This window comes from Lepidochelys olivacea, assembly GCF_965140295.1.
Source record: "Lepidochelys olivacea isolate rLepOli2 genome assembly, chromosome: 4".
Classification (NCBI taxonomy): domain Eukaryota; kingdom Metazoa; phylum Chordata; order Testudines; family Cheloniidae; genus Lepidochelys; species Lepidochelys olivacea.
In genome coordinates, this window is record NC_140414.1 from 57,787,522 (window position 1) to 57,803,244 (window position 15,723).

Sequence of the window (15,723 nt, forward strand, 5' to 3'; positions counted from 1 at the left end):
CACAAGTAACTAGCATATGCCAGACTGTTCTAGCTGGCTCCAGGATGGCTTTGTTAATAGGAAACACTATTCAGCTGGAACCGAAGACTGAAGATGCCTGGGACCTTATATTGAGGATCCTGAACTTCCTCAAGAGAAATCTGTAACTCCCCTGCAATTCTGTGCAACAGTTCCTAAAACTGCTTACGGTCATCGTGTCACTAAATCACAGCCTGGTACCAATGGAACCCTAGATTTTTGGGCTTTCTTGTCATGCCCCTGAGACCTAGGACATTCTAAATTCTCTTGGGTGGAGCTAGAAGACACGCTCAATTTAGGCAGGGCTGTATCTGACTTCTAAGTGGATTTGGAGGAGGATTTACTTTCATGTTTATGAGAATGCTCCCTGGTCTCCCAACAAGGGATCTGTGGGGGTAGACTCCCTCACTCCTGAGTTGGACCTCATGGCAAGTGGCAGGAGATGCCCTCTTTGCTGAGTCAGGCTGATGTACAAGGGGAGAGAGGGAGATCCCCTGACCTGTGTCCACCTGAGGTCTCAATGCCTTTTCCACTAGGTGCTTCTTAAGGCAAAGTTCCCACCCTTCCTGGGTACGACTGGGGAACAAGTGGCAGATAGTGCACTTTGCTGTGATGTGGGCTTCCCTGAGGCAGTATAGAATATAGAATTGATGGTTGTCGCTGACCAAGAAGGAGCATGGATTTTGAAGCCCTGAGTCCTAGGCATTGTCCAGTACTCGTAATGAGGCTAGCGGGTAGGGGAAGGGGGAAGAAGCTCCCCAGGATAGGGAAGCTATCTAACTATAACCCAGTAAAACTATCATAGAATTCAAACCCAAAAAATTCTAAAAACTATTTACAAATACGTATGTTTTACACATAAATGGGTAAAGACGTCAAAGCTCTGGCCACTGGAGGTTGAAAGCCTGGGCATGTGGTGCTAAAAAGGAACTGGAGAGTTGGTCGTTCTGCCCTGAACTTTATCTCAATTGGAGGCAGGAGGAAAGCGAAGACACATGCATGGACCAATGGACACTGATTTCAAAATTCTTTGGTTTCAGGGCCTGGAGTGCATTGTTCCCACAGATGAATACACATAGGGACCAGAACTTGAAGAACCACCACAGGTCTTGGGCTTTCAGACATATGGTGTACTTGATCTGCTCAAGAAGGCATACATCATAGTCAGAATAATACTGTAACTCTGCTAACAAACTTCCACCACGTTGCCTAGTCTTATATATGATTGGTGACAGGACAATGCAAAGAATGTTATTCATGTCACCCAAAATGTCCCACAAATGTTGAAAAACAGACTAGATGAAGAGGTGCAGTATATGATAGCAGAATTCACAGAACTGAATAGCCAACGGACTGGGTACACTCCTCAGTAATTGTGAAGAAAAGAGGTTGCTGACTCAGATGCTGCATTGATTCTACGGAGTTGAACACGAACATAAAAAGGCAACTTTTCCACTTGCCCATAAGAAATGAAATGTTTGCTGAGAGCGAAGAAGCCAAATTCTTCAGCAAATCAGATGCATCATCCAGATTTTGGCAGAATCTCCTGAACGTGGAAAGCGCCAAGATTTGCACTTTCAGTACAGTATTTGGCAGATACTGCTTTTTATGTTCAGCACCACAAGTATTTCACTGCACTGCCTCCCATACGCTAGAAGATCTTACAGGAATGAACATGCACATTCAGTGACATAACAGACTGGGGCAGCACTGCTACTGAACGTCAGGAAGGATTGCAGACTGTACTTAAATAACCTTAAAATGAATAAAGGCAAATGCCACTTTAAAACAACTGGAATCAGCTACTTAGGGAAACTGACCACAAAAAATATAATGCCTGCTGATTCCAAGATTCAAGTGCATCTGGCACAGAGATAGAAAAGAAATTCAGAAACTGCAAGACATGTTGCATTATTATGTCAGTATATTCATACCTAACTATTCAGCCTGGACAACTCACCCAAGAAAACTCCTTCACAAAGATACAGAATAGGCATGGATATCAGAGTGTGAAAGAGAGTTCAAGGATTTGAACATGTAGTAATATCAGCACCAGTGCAGCAATTCTTTGACCGCAGAGAGAGATCAAGTTCTTCATAGATGCTTCAAAAGAAGGGCAGTGAGCTGTACTGCTACAAAGCCATGGGATTGAATGATTGTTTGTGAATTATGCCACAAGAGTTATGATAGCACCAAAGAGAACGTATACATACGTTGAAAAAAAGCTACTAGGACTTGCACATGGATATACAAAATTTAATGATTTTCTCTGGCCACAGTTTCAAAGCTGATGCAGACCATAACTCACCAATTCCTGTACGCGCACAAAGACTGGAGAAGCACCATCAAGGATACAGCAATTGCTTCTGAAAGTATAAAAACATGACCCCATATTTCTAGCCAGGACATCACCTTGTAATTGCACATACACTAGTAAGAGAAAGATCTAAGTTATTTCATGTTCTTAGTTAAGTAAATTATTTAAAGCCTGTTTCAGTCAGCACTGAAATACTACAATGGAGAGAATGTGGCAAAGTTTGTGAAGCAAAACCTCAGTAGGAGGCAACAGTGGATACCAAGAAGCAAGAGAATTGTCAGACAACTCCACCAAAGCAGATTATGACGTCAATGGTAATGGGGAGCTGGACTCAGCAGCTTCATAGAGATGGATAATAAGGGGCAAGTGTGATGCAGCATTTAAGATATCTGGGGCCACAGGAGTATGCTCAAAGTGATCAATGCTACTGCCATATCATACATCCATATACACTCTGCCATATACAGGTAACCAGAAGCCAATGGTAATAGGATCCTGTTTGGTGGATACTGGCTGTGGCCCTATAGATCTTGGGCTTGTTGTGTCCACTGGTGTGATTTCTCCCCTCTGAAGTATAACTGTGCCTCTGGGCAGTTTTACTTTATGTTCATGCGGTGCCTTTTCAGGATGCTCAGTAGAGAGGGGAGCATAATATGGTGCTTTTCCTTCTGGGCATGCATTCATTTCCTTCGGCCACACCCACTTCCATCATGTTGAATAAGAACTGAGCGCTGCTTGCATGTCATGCTACCCTCTCCTCACTGTACGTGAGAGCAGCATAACTACTATCAGTCTCTCTTTTTCATCACCTTCTTCATTCACTTGTGCAGCATGCAACAGAGGGGGAACCATTAAGCACCCAGTTTTAAACCATTTTTGTCTTATAGCTTCTTCCAGCCCTGACTGAAACAGTTACCTATTTTCAGAAGGAGACCATCCCGCCCAGTCCTTCCTACTCACCCATGTGGGTTCAGGGAGAGGCCATTTAAAATGTCTAGGAAAAATCCTCTAGGAAGGAAAGGCTCAGCAGCAATGTCTGCCAGCAGCATCACTGGGCACGGGGTAGCCATTACCCCTCGCATCCTCATCATGAGAGGACTGAGGGCACATGGCCCCAGGGAAACTTCCCCTCCCCTGCAGCAACATCAGAGCAGGGCTCCTGCACAGCCATTCCGTCAGCAGCTTCAGACCCTATGAGCTGTGTGAGGTGGTTCGGTGGTGGGAGAGTTGGGGGAAACAAAGGTAAACAAGGACAGAGTTAGGAAATGGGCAGGCCCAATGGCAACTTCACAGCCCTGAACCAGTGGTGCTGGAACAATTTTTATATTGGGGTGCTGAAGGTGGAAACCATGTATTTGGGTTGTTATTACCACTTCAAGCCAAGGGGTGCAGAAACACCCCCAGTTCCAGCACCTACGCCCTGAACCTCAGCACATACCCTCCATAACTGATCAATAGACTTTCTTTCCTCTTGTACTCACCCCTGCCTCACTCAGAGTGGGTAGAAAGAAGCCTCAGAGTTCCACATGGGCAATCTGAGGCAAGAGGATTACAGAGGGTGACCACTGGGAGTTGTGGGAATACTTTATATTTAAATGGAGAGTTTCACTTCTCCAAGCAGTGGGAGTAGAGAGGGGGCAAATGCCAACAGAACACAGGGGTGCACAGTATGATAAAGGATTTTAAAGGATTTTTTTTAAAATGTTTAACTTGCATGGAACCATCAAACTGTGCACATTGTTAGCCTCTGTAACTGCATAATCCCCTCAGCTGGCATTTCCTAACTTCTGAGTGCTTGACTTTGCAACCTCAATGTTCTTTTAATGTAGTTTTTTATATGCAATCTTTAATTAGCTTGCAAGCTCTTTCAGGCTGGTATTACATCTCCCTAGGTGTTTCTTCAGCTGAACAGCATAATGGGGCCTGATCCTGTCTTGGACCTTTGGGCGCTGCCGTATAGAAAGAAAGAAGAATGATTTCCTTTCCTGGCAGCTGCTTTTTCATCAGCTTGACCAGGCTTTACAAGAAACTCTAGTGACTGCTTTCACAAGCAGCTAGAAAGGATCTCAGTCCCAACCCCTGCCTTCCTTCCCACTCACCAAAAAAGGAATTTCCTCATTACTTTAATATTCTACTGGTTTCCTCTTCTGCTGTCCCCCTCAGGTTATCCCTGCTCTTTTCTTCCTGTGCTTCCTCTACGTTCCAACACTGCCTATCAATGTTTACCAAAGTCCAGGCACTGAAATGTAGTAGCAGCCCTTCTATGGTCTTCCACAGCCAGAGCCTTCACCAATTAACATGTAAACAGGAAAGAGGAGCTCCTTGTGCGAGACAACAAAGAGGGATTCATAGAGAGCACTGGGTGCTGCAAACATTCCACCCACAGGAAAGCAGCAGGCAGGGAGGAATACAGGCCCATGGTGACATTCTATAATTTACCCCCATTTTGGAGTCCCTTTCTTCCTCAGTTTATCTGACAGTGTGCTTTGGGTAGGGGTTAGACGACCACCTACATTTCACAGAAATAAAGAACAACGTGAAAAATATAGGTCAAAGCTTGTTTTTAAGGGACCCACAATGTTTAATCCATAGTACAAAGCCTGGCATTTTAATGAGGGGGTATGATCTTTTTAATGATTATTGCTTGAAAATAGTGCTTTTATTTCATCAACTGCTTGTCACTAGCTCCTGACTGCATATGGATCATAGAATGTCTGAGCACCAAAGAAAGGATGTTCCTTAACATATAGGGTAATCAACCATCTAGAGTGGGCTTGAGAGAAGAAGAGGTTGAGTGACGAGTCTGCCAGACAAGAGAGTAAAACAGCAGCTGTCCCAATGTGAGGCTGGCTGATACTAGTGGTCTGAGCACAATTTTTTTTTTTAACATGTAAAATTAACTTTTTCATCAGCTACTAATGAAAGAAACGATACAATGAGTTGGGATGATAGCCCAGCTTGTATGGCCATCATTACATGGGGCAGCTTTCTGAGTCCAATTTTTGTCTTTCTTTAGAAAACATGTGGAGAGATACAGAAAACAAATGCTAACTGAACAGTAAACTCTCTGCATGTTTGGAAAAGGGATTTCTGACAAAAGAATTTATTGCTGTTTAGTTCCAAGCCAGGTGATATTGTCAAAGGAGCCCACATAAAACAAGAACGACTTATTTAACATCATCAACACAGACATATGAACTGACAGGTACAGTCCAGGACTGAAACAGTGACTGAAAGGCAGTCCAAGTATAATTATCTATGTTCAGCCTAACAAGCATTGAGGCTCCAGTTCTCTCAGAAATCTAAAGCCCCTTACTAATATCTAAAGTAGGATTAAAGCCTTATTTATTATTTTACAAATACATTAAAAAGCTGGGGGGAAACCCAGTATAAGTGGGTCTTCCATCTCAAAACAGGAATTACTATTTCATTGTTAAAGAGCACAAACATAAAAAGTGTAGAAACCCTTCAAAGTAAATCACTGCCCCTCCATATAATATAGACATTCTTCCATGTTTGCTACTCCTTATTGGTTTATTTGAAGGTGATAACCTGGTGGGATCCACACATACCAGATATGGGTAGACAATTATAGAATGTTCCCTGCTCTTTCCATTGTAGTCCTTCACATACCAAAGTTGCTTTAATCATATGGGGCTCAATCCAACTTTTATTTGCTGCAGTGGGAAGCCCCCCTTTAGAATTGAATGTGCAGGAGTTGGAGATGGTGATGAAAGGAAGAAGAGAATTCTGCAAAGGGGCGAGCTTCTTTAGATCTGCAACTTCATCCTTATATCCAATCAGAAAGTGGTGACCATTTTATTATTATTGCTAGCAGAAGTGTCTAGTTAATGCATAAAATGCTTTTCTCTTGTTGGCCAGATGAAACAAATCAGATCCACCCTCTATCTGTCCATTTGCTGAGCAGTTTCTTCATCCCTGTCCCTACTGAAGTCAGCAACTTGGAAACAATACAATTTATTTTTATATAGTATCCTTCATAAGTAGTAACACAAAACAGTTGAGAAAGAGATGGAGAAACACTTTCCAGAGACAGGATCAGACATGCGGACAGGAAAAAAGGGAAGAAAAGATATATGAAGACAGAATAGATTAGTCAAAATAAAAGAAAGAGAGAAAACTACAGATGACCTTACGGACTAGTGAAGTGAGAATGGAAGACACAGCAATTTGTGGAGTGAAAGGTTAGTATCAGTGCTGCCATCTCTTGAAGTTTTATCATAAGTCTTGCAATATTTGGACAAGAAAGAAAGAAAATGTTTCCGTCCCACGTATTTGTGGAGAAAAGCTTGGAAACTTTAACCCTAAAGGCAGAGGCAAATAAAAAAAAACGCCATAGTTATTATTTTAAAAAATTCTCATGATTTGAAGACAATCTCATGATTGCTGAACACTTAGGGTTAGCAATACAGTGTAGCACAGGTGAGCTAAATTTTAGATACATTCAGATTTGGATTTTTGATTCAGATAAGGCATTTGTGAATCTGAAAAAAATGGTAATCTAGTTTTGTGACTTGAATTAGTGTGTCCAATAATGATAAGCAGTATGGATAAATTCAAAACATGGAAATGCCCTGAAACTGGGCTAGGAAATTAGAATAAGGAAAACAAAAACAAAAAAACAGGCAAAATGAAAAATTGTAAATGTTGTGAACTTTTTCTCCCAAACAAAATGCTAGTTAAAAAGGACTCTGACTCAAGCTGTACATTCAGCTGAGTATGGAAGTCATGTTTAAAGAGAAAACAGAGTCAGGAGTCTGGAGAGTCAGGAAAAGAGGGGAGGGCCAAGAATGGGAATGAAGAGTGAATTGGTAAGAGGGGGAAGCAGCAGGTGAGCTGCATTCTCACCTTGACACTAATGATCTGAACATAATTCTGATCACAGGAATGTATTTTATTAAGTTATATTAGCTTTTCCACAGACTTCCTGCATGGCTTTGGGCAGGTCATTTAACATCTCTTTGCCTTATTCCCTCCCTCTGTAAAACAAAGATATTAATACTTTCCTATCAGACAGGGGTGCTTCTACGGTTTAATTAATCAATATTTGTAATGCAAATAAAGATCCTGACATGAAAGCTGCCACTGAAGTGCAAAATATTATATGCTGTTTTCCTATGCTCCCCAATCCTTGAATACACAGTCAGAGAGGCAGAATGGAGCAAAGCCATGGAGAGTGTTAAAAAAACAGGAAGGCAGTTCTGAATTAGAAACCATGATGGCCACTTGGAGGGGTAATATGGTCAGGCTTCCTAAAACACAAGTGAAGAGTGGTTACCACTTTTTGGATCCTCTGAAGTTTTCAGAGGAATTTGGAAGATGTTGTCTCTTTTGCTCTTTACACAACAGCAGCAATATGAAGAAACCGTGGGAACACGTCCATCCCCAAAACAGTGTTTATGAAATATAAACAAGCATGCTATGTCCAGATACGTACATACTACTGATTTGAGGCAGCTTCTACAACAGAGAACACAGCGAGCATGACTTGAGGACTCAGAAACTATTTTAAGGGATACTACCCTATCCCTATGCTCTTCCGTAGTAAATAAAAGAGGGAATTGCAACAATGGAGATGGAAAACAATTGGAGAAAGAATACAGATTTCAGTAACATTAGGGTTAAGGATGATTTCCAGCAATGTTCTGGAGATACTGATAAGCCAATTTATAGACAAGGGAGATTTCGAAGGAAAATCCAAGTCTAGGATCAAGAACTCCTCCTAAAATGTCTAGCCTGGAGTAAAAGTTAAGAATAGTGATAGAGTTCATGGCTTGAGACAAAGAGTATAAAATCTTTTTTTACCGAGAACAACTTCAGATTTTGAAACACTGTCTAAAGTTGTGATTTAACTGGGAGCTGAGTCAGGCAGGATGACAGACAGCAGACACAGGGATCAGGTTAAGTCAAGAGAGATACACAGGCAAGAGTTATGTAAAATCTTGAAGTCACCAATGAGACTTCTCAGAAGTACATACAGTAACCCTTCACTTAATGTTGTAGTTATGTTCCTGAAAAATGCAACTTTAAGTGAAACAATGTTAAACGAATCCCATTTTCCCGTAAGATTTAATGTAAATGCGGGGGGTTAGGTTCCAAGGAAAGCTGGCGGGGCAGAAAAAGGCATAATATACTGTACAGTACTGTGGTGGGGAGGTGCCCCTGGCTTACCCCACACAGGCACAGCCTGCTGCAGGCTAGGAAGCACCTTGCAAGCAGAGGCAGCTTCTGTCCAGAACAGGCGCAGACTTTGCCAGGGGATGCTCCAGGCTCGCCTCTTCTCGTCCCCGCTCCACTCTAGGCCCACCTCTTCCCACCCCCACTCCATCTCCTCTCTGGAGCACGCCGCGTCCCCGCTCCTCCTCCTCCTCCTCCTTCCCAGAAAGTCCTAAGCGTTGCCAAACAGCTTTGGCGGCGGGGGAAGCGCTGAGAGGGAGGGGGAGGAGGCGGAGAAGAGGAACTTGTGCAATGCTCCCTTATAAAGTCGTTGCTCTTCCAGAGACTCCTACAAGCAGTGGACAGAGCAGGCAGCCAAACGATGTTATAGGGGAGCACTGCACAACTTTAAATGAGCATGTTCCCTAATGGAGCAGTGACGTAACTTCGAAACAACGTTAAGCAGGAGGACGTTAAGTGAGGAGTTACTGTATGTGGAGATGGTGGTTCATGTTGGATAAGAGGAGGAGAAACTGTGAAGCCTTAACTACAAATAAAATGGGAACATGTAGAATTCAAACCAGGAATTTAACCAGTCCATTCTTGAATATGAAGGTTCTCAAATGCTCCTTGCCTGCTCACTAAACACATGTAGATAGGTGATTTTATGTTTCCCATATAGCTCTGCATCAATGAATTGTTTCCTCCCTGTCTGTGATTTCTGAAGAGTGAATTTTAGTTGAATTTTGGTGTTTGTAAAAGCGAGGCCCAATGAAGATAACAGGAGACTTTCTTGAAAGCTGTGGCTGGAGCCAAACATGAAGTCTCTACATTTCCTCAGGTTGTTTGGCAAGTGCTCCTCAAAATTCCAAACTGCCAAATTTTTGCTATTCCAATCCTATGCCTCCTTGGAGCAGAGTCTGCCTGTTGTCTATGCTATCCCTGGAAGCACCAAGAGCAAGTGTGGGGACCTTCTTCTATAATTTCAGATTTCATAGAAATTTGAATGACTGTTTTGGTCTAGGTATAAAAGGCATTGTATTCAAAACCAAGACAATCTTAAAAGAAAGCAAAGATCTCTTTCACAGTTCTATGGGGTTTTTTCAGTAAAATAGTAGAGCTAGTTACATTTTAGAAATGATCTATGGATACAAAGGCCGTTTTCTCACTCACACACAAAAAGACTGATTGAATCAACTATACCTCTTCAAAGTTAAAACAAAAAGATAAAAAAGCAAATCTCAAGGGATTCTTTCTATGCGGTGTTATTTCTTCCCTCCTCCCCCATATACTTCTAATTTAAAACAAGGTATCTGATAGAATAGCCACAGCATCCTCACAACCTCATCAGGGTGAAGAATCAGAAGTTTATAAATTTTTTGTACATCCACAGAGAATTCTCTTTTGCTTTGGCCTCCTTCCACCTTCTCATACTAACTTCTGACAGCTCTCTCAGTTCCAAATGTTTGATTTTGTACTAGTCACACAAGATCTATTCTGTTATGCTTATTTCCCCTATACAATTTACATTTATACTGAAGAGTTCAAAGTTTTTTTTTTTAAAAAAATTTCCAAAGAAAAGGGAAATTTAATGATTCTGAAATACAGGCGTGATTGACAATCTTCCCAATACACAGGGTAAAATGGCTCAGAGTACACACTGGTTTTGTTAAATCCCGATTTCAGGGTAATCTGGATTGTACGCCCAATCAAGATCATCACTGAAGTTACTTGACTAAAGCTACAATTCTCCAAACATGCACAGGTTTAACTGTGTTACCCTGAAATCAATGGGTCAGCTCTGCAAACCCGGATTACCCAGATATGTAAACATCCTACTAAAGTGAATATGGTTTCCCCCATCTTTTCATGTTCTCTGTATATATATATCTTCTGACTGTATTTTCCACTCCATGCATCTGATGAAGTGGGTTTTAGCCCACGAAAGCTTATGCCCAAATAAATTTGTTAGTCTCTAAGGTACCACAAGTACTCCTCATTCTTTTTACTGTTACCACATTTCTCCTCTTTAGTCATCGCTACCCTGCACTTTGGCCCCAACTCAACAAGATAATTAAGCACATGCCTAAGCTGAAGCATGTGAGTTGTCCCACTGAAATCAGTGGAACTGCACATGTTCTTAAAATTAGCCATGTGCTTAAGCAGCCACCTGAATTAGGGCCTAAGAAATTACTTTATCCTGAGAACCAGTGCAACTGCAGAGTTAGCATTTTCCTACTACTAACATCTCCTTATATTAAAAGCAGGCCAGGGAGGTCAACTTTTTTTTGGAGGAGGAGGGGTATAAAATGGAAATAGGACTGCAGATAATCTTGAGGCTGTCAGGTGAAGAAAGTCTGACTTTATTAATTTGCAAAGTCTCATTGAACTCTACATGTTATAAAGGACTGAAGAGAAAGTTCAGTATTTCATTTCGTTCTTAATTTACACCAATTCCTGCATAACAAGAGCATATCTCCACTGTCCTGGCTCAAAGTAAAAAGAAAATATATAGAATGAGCAAAGGGGTGGAGAGCTTTTGATCTCTACGTCCCTAGTTCATAATCCAGCCCAGGCTGGTACTGAGTCAAAAGTATTACCATTAAAGGGTTTCTGGTGGTTTACATGTAACAGGTGAGCAATCTCAATCTAATTCCCAGTAAACAAGCCTCCCCATAAACCATTATCATAACTGGCACTGATTGTCAATCTTGTTAGCAGTCACAGCAGAACCCAAGGAATTAAGTGGCATACAGACTGAACTAACCTCTCACCCCTAAAGTAGGGCTTCACTGCAGAGTTTGCTCAGGTGATCGGCACCCAACTTAGCCGAGCCTGGGTGTCAGCAGTCACAATGAGTTACTCCTCAACAGAACTGAACTCCCTTGTGTATGTTGCTCTGATTTCTGAGGCCATACCCCATGGTTCTTTCTGCTGCAGTAAACTGAGGCACTCTGTGAACCTTTCCCAACAAACTGTGGGAGAACTTGTCAGCCCTTCAGGGTACTGCAGGGGAATTGTGGGAAGGGACTATCAGCGTGAGAGTGGTTTAGCCTCTGTCCTCACTACAAAGTGGGTGGGTTACCAGCCTAAATGAAAGTGGTACCTGGGATTTAGCCTACAGCCCCAAGTGAGCCAGCTAGCCCCAGCTAAAAGCACTAAACTCAGGTGAGAGGATTTTGTGTATAGATGGGAGTGGAGTTAGGAGTAACACCCAGTAAGAGCCTCAGTAACTGTAGTGAAAATGTATCCTTAACAGGTGGTCCCTCTGGGTGAGGCAGTTTGGGGGGAAGGTAGCACTCTTGCTACCCAATACTAGTTAGCTTTAAGAAAAATACAAAGTGCCCATTATAACAGAACTAGGACTAGTATAAAACATAGGACTTGAAGTGCCAGAGTGTGTATGTTCCAAGGATTATGACTTTTTCAGCTTTGGTGGCAGTTTGTTCTAAACACTACTACTGCCTGCTTCAGGCTTTTAACTGCACAGTGAATCATTACTAGTACACTTACCAGGAACAATATCCAATGGTGTTGTCACATACACAGCCCTGATAGAGCTCCCACTCTGGCAGGACACTCCCTAGGCTGTTGTGTTTGGAGCCCATCTCAGTAGCCTTATGTGCTCTTTAAGCCCCCTGAGTCTGAAGAGAGATCAGGCGCTGCCCCTGGCTGGGGTCTCTAGGCACATGCTTAGGGTGAAGAGCCTCTGTCTAGCACCACCTCCTCCTCACAGCTGAGACCCCATGCTCCAAATGCCCATCTCCTGGGACCACTGATAACCTCTCAGATTTCCCCCTACCTTAAACACACCCTCTCCCATAATACCAGACTTGTGGGCACTCTGGGTTCACAGTTTTACTCTTCAGGGGCACATGAGAATGAAACCAAATAGACAGACTTTGCACAAGATTCTAAAACACCTTTACTCTGTACTTGGTAGCCCAAGAAATACACAGATCTAGACAGAATAATAAACACACATATGCATTTTCTGTGCCCCATGTTCCTCATCACTCTGGAACATTCTCTAGGATTGGGCAGAGTCTTCTGGAGTATCCAGGATCCTTCCCCTGCAGCTCGTTGCTTTTCTTCAGGATCACTGAACCTCTCTAGGTCAGCTAGCTTTCTCTGACTTTGGCTTCCCCCTTTCTTAAACATTGCTACAAAAGCATGCCCCACTCTCTCCTGCCCAAAGCTTCCTGTGTGGCTTTGTGAGATTCCCTTGAGTTAAATGTCCCCCTACCAACACCTGGGGTTTGTTGTTGTTCCACTGGTGATTTTCCACTGTCCATTTCATCAGCCCCCAGCAGAGAAACTTGGTCAAACTCTCTGTATTTGCTACAGCCCCCGTCAGCAAAGGTTGGATTCTACAACCACCTAGAGGCATTCTGTAGTACAATTTCATAACAAAAACAGAATTCTTAAGTTATACAGAGACAGATTCCCCAAATCATCACAGGTGGTAAATGCAGAAATGGAGGAGCTCATTAAGAGAAGTTCTACTACCTTTGTGCATGCAAGAATGTTTGTTATACGTAAGTTTCTCTCACTACCACCAATTTAACACTCTGCCAGTTGTCCAATTACTCACGTTCATGTTGAGCTAAATGGATTCCTCTCTAGCTGCACACCTTTTCTTCTAAACATAATTAATAAGGTTCATCAAAGCCTAGAAAACAGGGCCAGAGCACCAGCCAGACTGACGTGTTAATAGAAAGGTCAGATATGCTTGTGACCTCTCCACAGAATGCTTATATAGCCCCAACTTTGCTGATAAAATGGTGTACATGTTATGAACAGTGAATGATGCAAGTGGTAAATATGTGTAGATGTTCTATTTATTATAAACAGAATTACATAGATGCAGATGTGTATGGATTTAAGCCTATCTATATACTCTAATTTTATGCCAATATAGAAATAATACTCAAGATTTTTGTATGTACATAATCTGTACATACAAAATGAATAAAAAAAATAAAAATAAAAAATATGAATCTGTTGAATAAACTTCTGTACCAGCCGTGCTTAATTTATAATGAAAGAGACGCTAGGGTTCCAGTAATTTTTTTTACTTTCATAACTGACATGCCAAGACCAGAGGTGCCAGGGCTATGAACTGCCTAGCCCAGAGGTGCGGGGGCTCAGCCCTGGCAAACATTGTACCAGCCATGCAATATGAATATAAGCTCAGTGCCAACCATGTGACCCAACTAGTATAGCAGTATCTCTTGTCCTTTGTTTTTAAATAATCCTGATACACACACTACAAAATACAGATCTATAAAACATATGAATACATGCCAGAGGTAAAAAAATTACAGTCAGAGAGTACCAATTATAAACTCACAGAAAGATATAGGCACACATTTATTTACATTTTGAAATTTGTTTCAAACAGCAACATAAGAGTTTTTCATTATGTTTACCTATAATCTGGGTCTGATCTAAGATTCTAGCACCTTTGTCTCTCTCTGTATCCTGGAGTCTGTAGCAGTAGCTCAACATCTGGATTTGGCTCAATATTATCAACAGATCTTTTCCCATCATTGTGTGAAACAATCCACTCCTGAATGAGCAGACCTCAGAATAACAACAGCTTTCCAGTTTTCCATAGAAAAGTTATCTTCAGGGAAGCAGTAAGGAAAGGAGTAGGGAAATACCTTTCAGCTGAAAATCTATTATTTTACCTTCCCCACCTCTTTGAACCTTTTCTATACATGCACCTTAACTGGCCCATGGGACTGGAGGGATCTTTCAATATGGAAGCAATAGGTCTCTATTTCTGGTCAGGTCATTTAAAGGTGAAACGCAAATGTTTTTTTAAAACATTTTTGGTACCCCCCCAATGTTGCCTTCTTCTAAACTACAAAGATGCCTTCAGTGCTTTGTTTGTTAAAGAGGGGTTTTCTGAATTTTTTAAACCATAACAACAACAGGAATATGAAAACTTGACTTCCCTGCTCTTGCTGGAGAACTGTAATGAGAGAGTGATATATTTGTAAAGGTAAAATCTGCACTACAGATTTCTCAGCCTTCAAGTGAAGGGATGTTAAATCTTTCACAGTGGCAGCTTTTCTCCTAACTGTTTGATAGGTGTTTAATTCAAACAGGTTTGAAAACAAACCAACAAAGAAAAGAAACCACAAAGTATTAGACAGTCTGGCTAAACATCCCTTTCCCTCTCAGTGAAAGGCTGGAAAAGCTGTAGCTCAGATTTCAGTCTGTTTTGATGTCATTATCCCACTATTTCTTTAGACAGGCCTTCACCAAAAACAGAGAAGTTGGACCTGTAATTTCTAATGCAAAAGACAAGCAGAAGAACAAACCTTTTAACTATCGTCATGAATCATGAACAACATGAAAGGCACCAGCACATTTCTTTTAGCTTTGCTGTTCACTTTAAACAACATGTGAAGGGCTCTATGGTGGAAAAGATATGCTCCCCCTGTTGGTAGATTCCAGAACTCATCGGGTTAAGGACATGTAAAACCCCGCTATATTCACATGTGCATTAGCAATGTGAGTCACAATTAATTATCTCAAACTATGCTGAAAAGGAAGCACTTATTGTAGGTGGTTGTGGAAACAGCTAATTTAGTAAAAGCTGTTTGGACTAAAACTAACAATAGACAATTCTATTAGCATATCATTACATCACAATTCCTGACACTCTTTGGTGGCATACCTTCCATGAAATGTATCACATTAACTGTAGGCCTGGACTGGTTATAAAACAGTTGATTATTTTCTGTAGTTCTTTTTAAAATTAACAAAACAACACTCAAACATGAACAACACTCAAATAGTCACTCTGGTGAACACTTATGCACAGCAGTAGTTTTACTGAAGGTTTTTAGTGTGAATGAAGGGCTCTCAATCTGGCTGACCCATAATGTTACTTGGTCTTTCTATTGTTGGTATTTAACTCAATTATTTTAGATCCATCTGCTTGTGTATCCCCTAAACCTCAGAACACCAGCCCCACAGGGGTTTAAAGTGAGAAGGTAATGGAAACTCAGTCAAGCCAAGTAGGTAAAGCTTATCCCTAAGAGCTAAATCACTGGGCAAGCCACTGGAGAGGACTTTATGCATCTGGAAAACGAAAATACATTAAAAAGGGGCAATTGAGGATCACTTCGAAGTCACGCCATAAATAACCTCAGTTTGGGCATGATCCCATGAGGTGCTAAATACCTTCAACTGCT

At 41.6% G+C, this 15,723-nt stretch overlaps 1 protein-coding gene across 3 annotated transcripts in view; it reads right to left on the reverse strand.

Annotated features, from left to right (window-relative positions):
* MAML3 (mastermind like transcriptional coactivator 3) overlaps positions 1-15,723 on the reverse strand; it is a 366,068-nt gene that overhangs the window by 123,695 nt on the left and 226,650 nt on the right. The gene's annotated exons all lie outside the window — the stretch shown is intronic.